Source organism: Callithrix jacchus, chromosome 4 (assembly GCF_049354715.1).
Source record: "Callithrix jacchus isolate 240 chromosome 4, calJac240_pri, whole genome shotgun sequence".
NCBI lineage: Eukaryota > Metazoa > Chordata > Mammalia > Primates > Cebidae > Callithrix > Callithrix jacchus.
In genome coordinates, this window is record NC_133505.1 from 128,413,191 (window position 1) to 128,428,025 (window position 14,835).

At 33.4% G+C, this 14,835-nt stretch overlaps 2 long non-coding RNA genes across 4 annotated transcripts in view; both read left to right on the forward strand.

The window, feature by feature from the left end:
- LOC118152967 (uncharacterized) overlaps positions 1-14,835 on the forward strand; it is a 197,848-nt gene that overhangs the window by 103,664 nt on the left and 79,349 nt on the right. The window lies entirely within an intron of this gene.
- Positions 13,596-14,835, forward strand: part of LOC118152968 (uncharacterized) — a 53,543-nt gene continuing 52,303 nt past the window's right edge. Inside the window, exons 1-2 of one of the 2 annotated variants that reach the window (XR_008480812.2) lie at positions 13,596-13,904; positions 14,345-14,442. This is a non-coding gene — a long non-coding RNA (uncharacterized LOC118152968). Of the gene's footprint in view, positions 14,443-14,835 lie in introns of both variants that reach the window. The other variant, XR_013534906.1, reaches the window with a different exon arrangement.

A 14,835-nucleotide genomic window follows, 5' to 3' on the forward strand; every position in this document is an offset into this window, starting at 1 on the left:
GATTATCTCCCACCAGGTCCTTCCTATAACACATGGGATTTATGAGAATATAATTCAAGATGAGATTTGGGTGGTACACAGAGCCAAACCATATCAACCACTATCTTTCCACTTATTGTGGATACAAAACTGTTTTTGTGTGTGTGTGCGTGTGTGTGTGTGGATTTCTAGTATGAAATTTTTAATCCTAAACATTTATCAGTAATACATTAATTATAACTTAAAGTATTTTTTCCTTGAAGTTAAATTTGTGGTAGAATTTTTGAACTTCAAAAGCTTAGAATTCATTCAATCCTTTCTTGGGTGAAATTTTTGAAGCAGTGAAAAAAATGATTTTTTTTTTATTCTGTACCACGACTATTTCAACACTACATACTTACATTCTTGTGAGTAATTTTAAATAATTTTCTGAGAGATCAGCTCAGTTACTGAACAAAATTTAACAAAAAAAACGCCATTAAATCTGAAGTTGCTATGCTTATGGCACAGGCACATTTTTAACATTCCTTTTCTTCTCCAGAATTTTTCAGATCCAAACACCTTATCAGAGTTAATTGCTTTTTAGGGCTTATATTTAGAGACCTTTTAGTAAAAGTCAAGAGACTTCATCTTGTGTTTTTTTGGGACTTCAATCTAAAGAAATGAATCAGAGTGGTTGTTAAATCTAAATTAATATTGTTGAAATTCCATTGGCAACACAACTGCGGATTTGGAATATCTGTTGTGACTTTAGTACACTTTAGTCATGAAGGTTGAGTGCAAAATATTATAACATTTCATAAAATTCTGAAAAGTTTATTTTGGGTCACGAATGTGGTCCACTTCTATTTCTCTAGTTACGTGTTTAACGGTAGAGTAAATGTCCAGCATAACTGACATTCTGGGAAAAAGAATTAACTAAGAGGTTTTGTAAGTTTTATGAATAGAAAAATCACAAGAGAATCCAGATAGCCCCAAAAAGCTATTAACATATTATGGTAGAAATCCCTGCTCTTTAAGGGGTACTTATAGAATCATCATTCAGAGAAAGGAGAATTTTGCCTATGCCACTTTATAACTCAGAACTTGTGATTTTATGCAAAATACTTCATCATTCTGGGCCTTGGTGTCCACATATGTAAAATGAGAGAATTGATACCATATAGAGTTATTATAAGGACTAAATGAAATCAAGAAACAAAGTGGCTGAGACACTGCAGCTTTGCAATAAATGGGAGCTGTATAGCTGTATATTCCAGGACAGTAAATGCTAAACAATAATGAGTAAGTAAATCACAACAATCTTGTAAATTCTGGGCCCAAATCCTAGGGAACTTGTGAAAGAGAAGAGCCTTTTCATTGACTCGTATGTGTTTTGTGTAGGAAACATCTTTCTGATGTATGAGAGACTGAAATTCAATTCTCTATTTTCTTTCACTTAAGAGATATCAGAAAATCCAATATTGTTCTTCTTAATGCTTATTTGAAGAATTGAGTCTATGCTGCTTAAGAATTTATGATTGGTAACGGGAATTAATCATATAAACTAGCCCCTACACGTTTTAGCTAATGCTTTACCTTTGTTTAGTCTAGAAATGCCTTAACTTTATTAAAAACCTACGTCTTAAAAAGGTGCTGAGAAATTGTATTGTTGAAAATTTTAGGAAAGACTGCTGGGACTGATTTGGGGAGATGTCCTATAAATTATCTTTGCAGACTTCTGGGTACCCTTCTGCACAGAGGACCAGCTTCTCTGCTGTTACACCTTCCTCTTCAGGTAAAAGGGGGACTGTGCTGTTTAAACACACAAGCCTATATAACATAATGTATCCATATAAGCGTAATATTATTTATCAACAAAAATAATTCAAAAGACAATATAGAAAAGCAATGTACACAAATAAATTCACAACAGTATTTTTATAGTAATGTCAGAAATAACCTAATTACTCACAAGGCAGAAATGACTGGATAATTATCAAATTAAGTCAATGAAATATTATGTAATTGCCAAAGTAGTAATTATGAATGTGTCATAATATAATGTTAATTAAATAAGACAGAACAAAAATTATATTTCCTTATCATTACAACTTCAGAAAATATGTAAGCATGGATAAATTCAAGAAGTAAAAGCTGAAAATCATATATGATAGTGAAAATTGTGTATATTTGCCCTTTTTTTAAACTTTTCTGCCCTAGCATAATTATGCTGGTACAAAAGAAATAAATATAGAATAAGAAATAAAAAATAGAATATAATCTGCAAGATGCATAGCACTATATAAAATATGTTTATGTATTATTCTGTAGTTAAAAGCTTAACTTGAGACTATTTAATAAGAATAGTTCAATACACATAGTCATGTTTATTTCTCAGTATATCTAAACAAAGCAGAATAAGTGAATTAGAAGTAGAAGACAAATTATTGCCTCAATTGAGCCACTAATGACAATTTAACTGAAGATATTTTATTTGTCTGAAATGGAATTTTAATTTTAAAACTCAGGAGTTGACTGGAAGGTTTTTTTAGGTATGTTTCCAGTCTAAAGTTTTTTGATTCCCAGCCTACAGCTTTTTATCCAAGTTGTATGTAATGTTTACACCCTTTACTTCAGGCACTATCCTAATAGTAATACTAATTACTACTATTGTTTTTATTAGGACATCTGCTGAAAATGTAACTTAATCTTAAATAATTACAAGTTATATCCACTATATAAAATTTCTTCTCAGCTCCCTATCAGTCTTAATAATTTTATTTTTGGAGTTACCTAAAGTAAAAATTATGTGTATAAATATGGTAATGCTATCTGAAAATGAAAGCTAGAGTGTATTTTTATACATGCTTTTTTTTTTATAAACCTTTAAAACTAAAAAGTTTATGCACAATTTCAATTTTGCAATTTAATTAGGTCATAGAATTTTAAGATAAAAATGTTTATAAAAATATAATTGGATAAGGTATAATTTTTTATGAACTGACAACTAACTAATTAAAAATTTGTAAGTAAGAATTTGAAGAGATCAAATTACTTTGTTATGAATACAAAGCAAACTACTGAGGGTATTTAAAAATAAGCTCCAGCAAGGAACTTCAAAGAATCTCTTAAACAAAACATATTTTAATTCTTACCTCCTACTTACAACTAGCTAGAATAATTACAAATGAACTATAAATTAAGCCATCGGGAGGCAGCTTGCTTTTTGATATTTTCAGTGTCAGGAAGGAAATGAATTGCCTTCAATCAAGGACTGGTAATTACCGCAATTCAGGAGCTCACCACCTACAGGAAATGAAAAGACGGAACAGAAAGTCTGTTCTAGCAGCTTAAGTTGCTTTAATCTTCAGCAAACTCCATTTGCTGCAGTATCCTGGCATTCTCCACTTTACTAAATGTGAGGGTTCATAATGGACACAGCGTGTTACTGACTGATTTCAGTGCCTCTCTCTCTCTTATTTTCATGTTTGACAAGAAGCTCTTTCTCCTAGAGATAAACTCATTAAACTTTATCTGATATAGCATGAAGTAAAACAGTGTCAATTTGATGACACAGACAAGTTTGAGTGAGCTACAAAACATTAGGCTTTGTTGGACCAACTCAATTTTGTTATAAAATCTCTCCTCAAACACATTACAGTGTGCTCTCAAAGTCACTTGTCCAATAAATGCTATTTATTTTTTACCTCTATATTTACTTGTACCAGTACCTAGAAATTTGTAAGCCACAAGAGAAGGCAAATCACAAAATATTCAGCACCAGAAACCCCAAATTTTCAAATTCCATGGGCTTTGAGGTTTGAATATTTAGCACAAGTTGTGGTTCAGATGAAAGACATTCTGGTCAGAGAGTTTATTATTTTAGATGTTTTATTTCCTGTGTAATATTTGTGATGTGGCATTTCTGGAAATATATGGTCAGGGAAGGTACAGAGAGCAACATTTTCATGAGAGCCGGTAGAGAGCTTGGAGAGAGAGATACAGTAACAGGTAAAATATACTCTTCCCATAACCCCTGTTTGCCACTCACACAGTGACCCCTCTCTTGGGATAGGCTGACAAAGCCTGTTTGAGGTGTGTCTGTTCATTAATCCAACATTTAATAACTCTCTCCTATGTACCAGGTACTGACAAAGCACCGTATCTGGCAATGGCTACCATGGCAGCCTCTAATAGGAGCAAATACTCATTTAAAAGCCTTCAGCCAACATGGCAAAATCCCATCACAATTAGAATTACGAAAATTAGCTGGGCATGGTGGCACATGCTTGTAATCCTAGATACTCAGGAAGCTGAGACAAGAGAATTGCCTGAGACAGGAGAATGGCTTGAACATGGGAGGTGGAGGTTGCAGTGAGCTGAGATCGGGCCACTGCACTGCAGCCTGGGCGACAGAGCAAGACTCCCTCTCAAAAAATAAAAAATAAATAAGTAAGCCTTCAGCTCAAAATAACTCCTGTAGTTTTCGTCCACTGGTCACTCTACATAACCCATTTAGAATCTGGCTTTTAAACTAAGATAATTAAAATGAAATTAAGAAAATATTAAGACTCGTAGGAGAAAACTGTTAGCAAGAACCTTTAGGTTTATTTACTGAATTTGTCTCATGAAATGCTAGTCAGTGACATTTCACTAAACTGAAGTAGCTACAACTATTTACTTCTAATTGGAATAAAAATGTTCCATGTAGCTTGACTAGAGGTATGGAAACAAGGGGAAAATGAGAGCTACTTAGCTGCTATGGTTTGAATGTGTCCCCCAAAGTTCACGTGTTGGAAGCTGAATTCTCAGCGCAACAGTGTGGAGAGATGGAAACTTTAGGAGGTGATTAGATCATGAGGGCTTTGCCCTGGATTAATGCTGTTATCACAGGAAGAGATTAATTATCATGGGAGCAGGTTCCTGATAAAAGTGATTTCAACTCACTCTTGCTTTCTCATGCTTTCTTACCCTTCTACCTTCTGCCATGGGAAGATGCAACACAAAAGCCGTCACCAGACACCAGCACCTTAATGTTGGACTCCTCAGCCTCCCGAACTATAGGAAATAAATCTCTGTTCTTTATAAATTACCCAGACTCAGGTATCCTGTTATAGCAGCACAATATGGACTATGACAGAAAACTGGTACCAAGGAGTAGCACCATTGTTATAACAAATACCTAAAAATGGAAGCCACTCTGGAACTGGGTAATGGGTAGACTATGGAAGAATTTAGAGAAGCAGGCTACAAAAATTGCTGTGTATTACTCCAGAATTGTAAGAAATAAATCTCTGTTCTTTATAAATTGCCCAGACTCACAGCACAAAACAAATTAAGACATTAACATTTTCCCCATTCTTAGAATTCATTTTCTTCCATTTTTCCTTTTAATTAAATGAATGCCAGCATCTAAGCAATGTGCAATGCACCTTTTGACCATAGTCTTTCTAATTGACCAGAAGCTTAGATGTGGAAAATGCAAGATTTAAGCACGTTTCTGATGAGTTTTACTTTTGAGAAATTTTCGCAAGATTTTCCTTATCTCCAGTAAATCTGTGGTTTCATTTACAGGCCTAGAATTTGAGATCCAGCTTCTAAACTTCAAAGGTGACTTTTCAACACATTTGTTTATAGACTCAGTATTAACTTTCTGAGTTCTAGAATAGGATTTTAGAGCTCACTTTCATAAAATTTTATGTAGTCAATTCCATTCATTTATGCTAAGGATGCGACACTGTTTCTGGATTGCACAATATGTTTCTGTGGAAATCGAGTTTTTCTGACTCCTGTCAGTGTTCTTTCTGCCACATCTTCTTATTCTGGCTTTTTATATGTAACATTTGAATAAATAATCCTGGAGTTTTAAATAAATAGTTCTGCTAATAACCAGCAAAATCAAACATTGGACCTCTGAAGGTGAACTCTATTAAGGAGCTGTAATCCCTAACAAATCAAGGCAATGAGAGAAAGAAAACAAGAGGTCTCTCAGTGTCTTTTGATCCCAGTCATTTCTTAAGAAAGATAATTCTTTAACTGGGCTTGTCTCTTCTAAAGTCCAGTGCTTCCTTGTGGGATTTTCTTTTTTTGTAATACTGGATTGTGGACTAAAGAAAATGATCTGAGAAACAGGTCAGAAGTTAACTCCTGGTGTTGTCATGGTTTTTAAAAATAGCACCCTTGAATTTGGTTGCAGGACATACATTTTATATTATTCTAACTATGTGGAATTCTAAAGTCATTTTGGTAACAGTAACTACTCTAATCTGTTATTAATCTCAGATTTTTTTTAAGACATAAAAATTGCTTTGTAAGAACTGTAACATTTGAAAAAACTATTAATGAATGAGACCAACAAAGCCTGGTCAAATGAATCTGTATCCTTATTCACAGCTCAAGTATTACTTCTCTTTAAAAATGAATACATTCCCTGGAACTTTAAAGTTGAAGAAAATAAATGAATGCATCTTTAATTTTTTATGGTTACAGATATAATGGAAAAATCGTTTCTGCCTGAAAAACCTACTTTATAAATAATTAATGAAATACATTGATAAATGCCTCTAAAATTGCATTTCCCAGGCTATATCTATTTAGCTCCCAATTCTTTTGTTAACATAATCAATTCATGGGAAAGAAACTGAAGCTTTTTCAATTACATGCTAATATATGGCCATCAATGTTAAGGGATTTTGAAAAGTCCACAGTAGTAATAATAGAATAGGAAAATTTTTAGTGAAGAAATAATAAAATAAAAAAAATTAGCTAAACAATTAGGCTCTCTTTATTTGGAGGAACTATTTAGAAGTATGTGCTGATTCTTACATTCTCATACTTCAAGATGAGATCATGTTGGCATGGACTATTTGGGCCCTCATTCTTGTCCACATTGTTTTAGCAAGCTTTAAGCAGATGGCTCTGTGATATGGTAATACCTTCTCTTTGGATAACTCTGCATTTCAAAGCAACCCATAGACATTACACCTTTAATTATAGGAGGCCTTGAGGCACAAAGTAAAAGCAGAATAAATTTCATCATGGGAATATACACAGCAAGACATTAACATCTACAGTTAAATATGTCAGCATCAAATTTCTTGCTGTACCACCCACCATTTCACACAGTTCAACTAGCTGACTCATTCATAACTTTAAGGTTAATCAGAATAAATAATGATTCATCACTATTAAAGATGCACTTCTTCACTAGGGTAACATGAACCTTCTGAATACTTCTGGAGGAAATGTATATGAAGTGCTCTTTGTTTTTGTCACTAAGTCTATGTATAATAATTTATGTACTCAGAGAAGACATAAAGTTTTCAGCATTCTGATTTACCACTTGCCAGGCAAAGAAAACTGTAAATAAACATTTCACCATATATTTATGTGAAAAAAAATTAATTGATGAATGCGCTTTGTTATGATTCTTAATATTTATGAATTAGAGTTTTATTCATATAGTAGTATGAAGCATTCGAGATTTGATTCTAGCATTTCTGTCTATGTGTTCTTTATTTATCCAATGGAAATATCAAAAGAAAGGCTTTTTGGGGGGCCTTCTTTGAATTCAGAAGTCTCACACTTATGCACAATATCTTTCACTTCTGTCAGGTGACATAATGATAAGATTGTGTTTAAGATCATCAGATGACGTACTGAATGTAAATATAATGTGCTCATGATGAAAGCCAAACACTCATTTAATTGACTGGAAGAAAACAGAAATTCACTAAGAGTCAAAATCCCAAATAAGAGGTCCATGTTTTCAGGGCTTATTTTAATAGTATTAACTACTTCAGTAAATTATTTTCCTTTGCTTTGCTCTATTCACTTAAAAATATTTAATGGTTTTATTGAACTATATTTTACATATTATAAAATTCACCCATTGAAAATGTGCAACTTGATTTTTAGTAAAATTTAGAATTGTGCAAATATGATAGATTCCATTTTAGATAACTTCTGTCATTCTTAAAAGATCTTTAATGTCCCTTTTCAGTGAAATCTGCTCCCACCACCAGTCCCAGCAAACACTGATGTAATTTTCGTCTACTTATTTTTTGCTTTCTCTAGAAATTTCATATAAAATGTGTGGTATACAAAATGAAATCCCCTGTACTTGTGAATATGTTATACCACATTGAAAAGGGGACTTTGCCAATGTAAATAAGACGTACAAATGGGGAGATTATTCAGGAATATCTGGGTAGGCCCAATCTATCACTTCAGCCCTTAAAATCACAGAACCTTTCTCAGCTGGGTAAAAGAGATACAATAATGGAAGAAGAATCAGAGAGATGCAATGCAAGAAAGACTCCGTGTGCCATTGATGGTTTTGAAGATGGGAGAAGGGAGCCATGAGGCAAGAAATGGAGGGGACCTTTAGAAGGAAAAAGAGAAATGGATTACCCTCTAGAGCCTCCAGAAAGAAACACAGCCCTGTCAATTTAATGTAGTGAGACCCATGTCAGGCTTATGGCCTCTAAAACAATAATATAATACATTTGTGTTGTTTTATGTCATTAAGTTTGTAGGAATTATTATGATAGCAATAGAAAACTCATAGAAATGGCTTCTTTCACTTAGTATGATTTTTAGATGCATTCATTTTGTAGTATGGATCATTCCTTTTTATTGCTGAGTATCATTCCACTGTACTGATAGCACAGTTTGTTTTTCTAGTCACCTGTTGATGGACATTTGGTCATTTCCAGTTTTAGGTTATTATAAGTGAGACTTTTATAAACACTTATGTACAAATCTTTATGTGGATATGTGAATAGATGATTTTATTTCTCTTGTATAAATACCTAACATTAGAATTGCTGAGTCATATGGTAAGTGGATGCTTAATTTTTAAAACCTCCCAAACTGTTCTTCAAAATGGTTGTGCCATTGTACATCCCAACAATAATGTATGAAGCTTCCAGTTTCTCAAAATATTTGCCAGCACTTTCTATGATCAGTCTTTTTGATTATAGTCATTCTAGTAGGTATATAATATCTCATCATGATTTTAATTTGCACTAATGACTGATGATGTTGAGCATGTCTTCATTTGGCGTTTTTATTTATTTTTATTTTTTTAACCATACATATATCTTCTTTAGTGAAGTGCCCATTGAAATATTTTGCCCATTTTCTTGTTATTTGTCACCTTATTATTGAGTTTCAAATGTTCTTTATGTATTCCATTCAATAGCCAGATGGCCTTGCCTTCTAGCCTTCACACCCTTGAGTAGTGCCTGCCTCACTGCTCCAGAATTGGTCTGACCAACAGAGCCAAACAACGTGGCAGAAATGATGGTATATCACTTCCAAGGTTAGGTTATAAGAGACTGTGTTTTCCATCTCAGCGTTTTTCTCTCCCCTACCAAACCCCTTTGCATCATTCACTGTGGAGAATCCAGCTGCCCTCCCATGAGAACAATCAGATAGCCTATAATGGGGCTCTGGGACTAGGGAACTGAGGTATTTTTCCAACAGCCAATAAGCAACCAAGGTCTGCCAACAACCATGTGAGTGAGCATGGAAGCACAATTTCTACCTCCTGATGACTGTGGCTTTGGCCGACAGCCTGTCTTGAGACACCCTGAGCCAGCACCACTCAGCTAAGCCACTTCCAAATTACTGCCCCTCAAAACTATATGGCTTGTTGTTTTGAGATGCTAAGTATTATAGTAATTCAGCAATAGATAACAATCATATTCTGGATACAAATGTTTTTTATATGTATGAATTGCAAATATATTTCTCACTTTGTGGTTTGTTTCTCCATTTTTGAAATGGTATCTTTCGAATACCATCAGTTTTCAATTTTTTTTCTTTTTCTTATTTTTTTATTGCATTTTAGGTTTTGGGGTACATGTGCAGAGCATGCAATACAGTTGCATAGGTACACACATGGCAGTGTGTTCTGTTTGCTTTCACCCCTTCACCCACATTTAGCTTTTCTCCCCAGGCTATCCCTCCCCACCTCCCCCTCCCACTGGCCCTCCCCTTTTCCCCCCAATAGACCCCAGTGTTTAGTACTCCCCTCTCTGTGTCCATGTGTTCTCATTTTTCATCACCCGCCTATGAGTGAGAATATGCGGTGTTTCATTTTCTGTTCTTTTGATGAAGTCAAATTCGCCAATTTTTATTTTGAGAATCGGGCTTTCAGAATCATGTCTAAGAAATTCTTGCCTAAGGACACACATTGTTTACTGGATGTTTTCTTAAAATGTGGATAGTTTTAATTTTTCTACTCATGTCTAGGATCCATGTTGATTTAAATTTGTCAATGGTGTGAAGTAAGTATGTAAGGTTTGGTTTTGTTTGGTTTTGCGTACAGCTGTCCACTTGCTCTAACAGCACTTGCGCTAAAGATTATTGTTCTCTCCTTAGATTGCCCAGGCATCTTTGTTATAACCAATTTATTGTAAATGTCTGGGTTTGTTACTGGGTTCTTTATCCTATTCTATTGATCTGCATATCTACTATTGCATTGATGTCATACTGTGTTGATTAATGAACTTTCTTTAAAATTTGAAATCACATAAGACCTCCAACTTTATGCTTTTTCAAAATGTGAATTGGAATCATGACTGTAAATAACAGCATAATAATATTTTTGAAATAAATAAAACAGATGAATCAGTCTTGATAAAAATTAAGATATCCAAAATGGTTTCAGACGTTTTCACAGTAGTAAAAACAAAATACAAATTTTATTTAAATAACTATTATTCCCCTATTAGTTTCTCAGTGGCTACATTTCATAATCTTAGGATTGATTTAACACCAAAAGCAATATCCAATATAAAAAAATCAGTGATGTCTTTTGAAAAGATTATTAACTATGTATTGATAGCATGTAACTTAAGCATCATGTACAGACTTAAATACTTTGTCCTTACTGACACTCAAAGAACCTAGGAAATATGGACATTTAATCTTTTACCACCTCTTTTCTCTCATGAGAAAATGCAATAAAGATTTTCTTGTTTTAATTTCAGTGTTCCTGTATCAATGCTATCAGTTTAAGAAGAATCATTTAAAAGTTGATTAAGTGAAATAGTACACTCATTTTGGACAGTCTGTATAAACAGGATGATTACCTCTAGAATTGGATCTCTGTCATTATTAGTCTATTCAAAAATGAATGAAAATGTCAAAATCTGAAATGTCCTGTTTTCTTCTGAGTCTGACAAGAGTCAACAAGACACATTTGATATTTAGCCTAATTACAATAATTTTTTTGCCAAAAAAATTTAGAAAAATGTCATTGAACATAAAATAGTATTCTTTGTCTCATATTAACTGGCTTAGTAGTTCTCCCTAAATCTTTATGGAAATGAATTTGGAAGGGTCTTTCATTGTCAGTTTACATTTGAGTTGGGTTGTGTAAATATGTGGAATGATATCTGGACATCATCAGTGAATTTGGGGATAGGGCTAATCCAAAGTTCTTCTATTTGGCATGTATTGTCATATCTTATTAAAATTCAATAAAATAGGTAGCCTATATAGAGGTATTACTTATATCAATTATAAGACTCCAAAAATGATTAGAATATGTTAAATCACACATGTAACAGGGTAAGAGGTAAATCACTGAAAATTACTTTTCCTATGAAAGCTAATGCTAAACTTTAGTTTTTGCTGTTATGTCTGCCATTAGATGAGGTGTGTCTGAATATGCCACCCAGAGTTCAGGCAGAAATTTCTATGTTTGAAATTTTTAAAAATGAATAAAGCTAGGTTTATTTCGTGAAATAAAAATGTTTTGAATATCATTTAATTAAATACAAATGGTAAAGAACAAAGCACAGCTATGTCAATGCTGAGATCTGGGTACTACAGACGAAGATCCCATTTCTGTCTGAGACATCAGTATGCTTTCAGGAAGCAGGAGCTGCCATGGAACATTAAATGTTCAAACTACCCTAAACTCTTTATTGACTGACTTGTTACTCAGCCCTCTGCATTTTTCATCCAAACTTTTATTGTATATGCATTTGTAAAAATTGAAGTCCTGCCATTTGTTACTTTATTTTTCTGTATTTATATATTTTAAATATTATTAAGAAAACAGGTATCGTGAACAAAAATTTAAACTGTTTTTCAACACTTATCTCTTGGTTATGAGAATTTAGAAACAAAATCCTCATAATGCTGTTAAGTGGTATATTTTCCAAAAAATTCATATATTTCAAGGAATATTTTAAGATTTCTTTTGTACTGTTTATCAAAAGCTCCTTATTATTTTCTGGTTTCCAGTTTTGGTTTTGTTTTGCTTTTCCTTAGCGAGTACAAATGTCAAATGTCAATTCAAAGTATTAAAAATAGTACCCAATGACAATTTTTGTTTGAGACACTATGAAAAATTGCCAATATTATGCAAAAATAAGGTTGTTTTTATCAGTACTATTCCTATTTACTACTTAAATTGGATCACTTTAAATGGTCCCACTTATGCTGATTTCTCAGTCATTTATTTTATGTTAAACTAATCTTTTCTCTTTTTCAAATGTTATATTTCAAGTTTATAAATTTGTGTACAACTCAGCAGCTGGAAGAGCAATACAGGAAGAAGATTATTTTCCACTAAGTAAAATATAGCACATAAAATGTTAGAAGAGGAGAGTTTAAGTGGTTAGGAGAATTGTGATAAGGCTTCCATATCTCTCTATGTCCAAAAAAATTTAGAATTTTCTTTTAAGAACTCTACCATGTGCATCATATTTTAACTTCTGTTTACACAGGATGGGGGATTTTTTTTACTTTTAGAAAGGAAAGCAAGGAGAGAAATCGTATCTAGCTTTGTGACACTATATTCCAATTTTGCATTGTTAGACTATTTTTAAAATATTTTATAAAGTGTATTTTAACAAACATTTGATGGTGGAAGTCACAAGAGTCTATGTCTAGCCATAATGAAGTGCTATCTAAACAACTGAGTTTCTACTTTATGAAATCAGAAGCTTTTTTGATAAGTGGCAAATTTCTTTATATATTTGATCTTATTTTGAGTAAAGGTTTGCAGATTATGTTATAGTTCATTGCAGTTCCCAGTAGTTTCCAGTCTTTTCTTTCTAAGTCACATTAAATATGTATCATTAGGATGGAAATATGCACAGTTATTTTAATAAAAGCTAGGATGCCAGGTGTGGTGGCTCACACCTGTAATCTCAGCACTTTGGGAGGCTGAGTCAGGGGTGTGGATCACCTGAGGTCAAGAGTTTGAGACTAGACTGACCAACATGGTGAAACTCCATCTCTACTAAAATACAAAAAAAAATTAACAAGGCCTGGTGGTGCATGCCTGTAGTCCCAGTAGGGGCTGAGGCAGGAGAATCCCTTGAACCTGGGAGGCAGAGGTTGTAGTGAGCTGAGACTGCATCATTGCACTCCAGTCTGGGCAACAAGAACGAAACTCTGTCTCAATAAAAAATAAAATTAAAATTAAAATTAAAAAATTAAAGCTAGGAAGTTATCTTGGCAAAAGCAATATTATTAATAAATATAACCCCTTTTTGTTTGTTGCCTATTGTGATATTCTTAGATTTCAATAGAAATGAGAAATGAAAGTAAGTAGTCATTTCACAATGTAATGGTTCAGACTATGACAAGTTCTAGAAATAGAACTTCCTACTCACAATGATCTCTGCCTTCCTTGCCTGGTTACCACGGTAAGGAACATCACTTCTGGTAATCCAGTCAGATGCCATATGCAGTGTGAGTGGCTGAATGTAAGCAGAGACTTTTTTCTTTTGACTCATATGACATTGGCTTCATCTTAGTTTTGCCTGGCATCCTGAAAAGTCTATATGACACAACTTTTTATGCTTTTCCAGCTCATTCTTTTCTCAAATGCTGGACTAAAAAGGCAGCAGTAATATTCCCAAATGCTTTTACTAGACTTCTTCAGAACATTAGGAGTACTGTAGATAATACCAGTAAGTATTATTTTATTGGTTTCTTTAAATAGTTTTTGAGTTTCTGGGGTTTTTTTTTTAACTATCACAAGCAATGTATTGGATATATAGGAGTTATATTTTAATAGAATTTCAAAATAGATTAAAAGCATTTTACTTTTTTGGATTTATGAGACTTTTCAAAATTATTATTTAAAAAGAATGCTTCTCAAAGTCATTGAATCATAGTATATGCTCTTTGCTGAAATACCCAAATCGGACTTTGAATGTCAAAACTCGTTTTTTATTGTTTCTCTGTAATTTTCAGAAAAATTACAGACCAATAATCAAAGGAAATAAGATTATGTGACACAGTATCCTTTATTCTTTCAGAGCAAATTTGGTATTGTTAAATATACTTATAACCATTTGGCTTTTCTTTTTTTTTTCTTTGAAATGGATTTTTTGTTCTTGTCACCCAGGCTGGAGTCCAATGGCAGGATCTTGGCTCACTGCAACCTTTGTCTTTTGAGTTCAAGCGATTCTCCCGCCTCACCCTCCAGAGTAGCTGGGATTACAGGTACCTGCCACCACACCCAGCTAATTTTTGTATTTTTAGTAGAGACAGGGTTTTACCATGTTGGCCAGGCTGGTCTCAAACTTTTGACCTCAGGTGATCTCGCTGCCTCAGCCTCCCAAAGTGCTGAGATTACAGGTGTGAGCCACCGCACCCAGCCTTAGCTTTTCTTTTTAATGACTCAATGGCCTTGTAATATTTTTAATTCTAGTAAAGATTTTATGTATCAATGGTGAATTAATGCTGCTAAGATTTGATTTATGATTTTAAATATAGGTGGACAGTAAAAAAATTGCACATAGGAATTATTTCAGAAAGAATAGGATCACTTTCTTTTATAATTATTTGTGATTCTATGTGTGACGCTATGTGCATTTAAGCCTATCTATATACTAT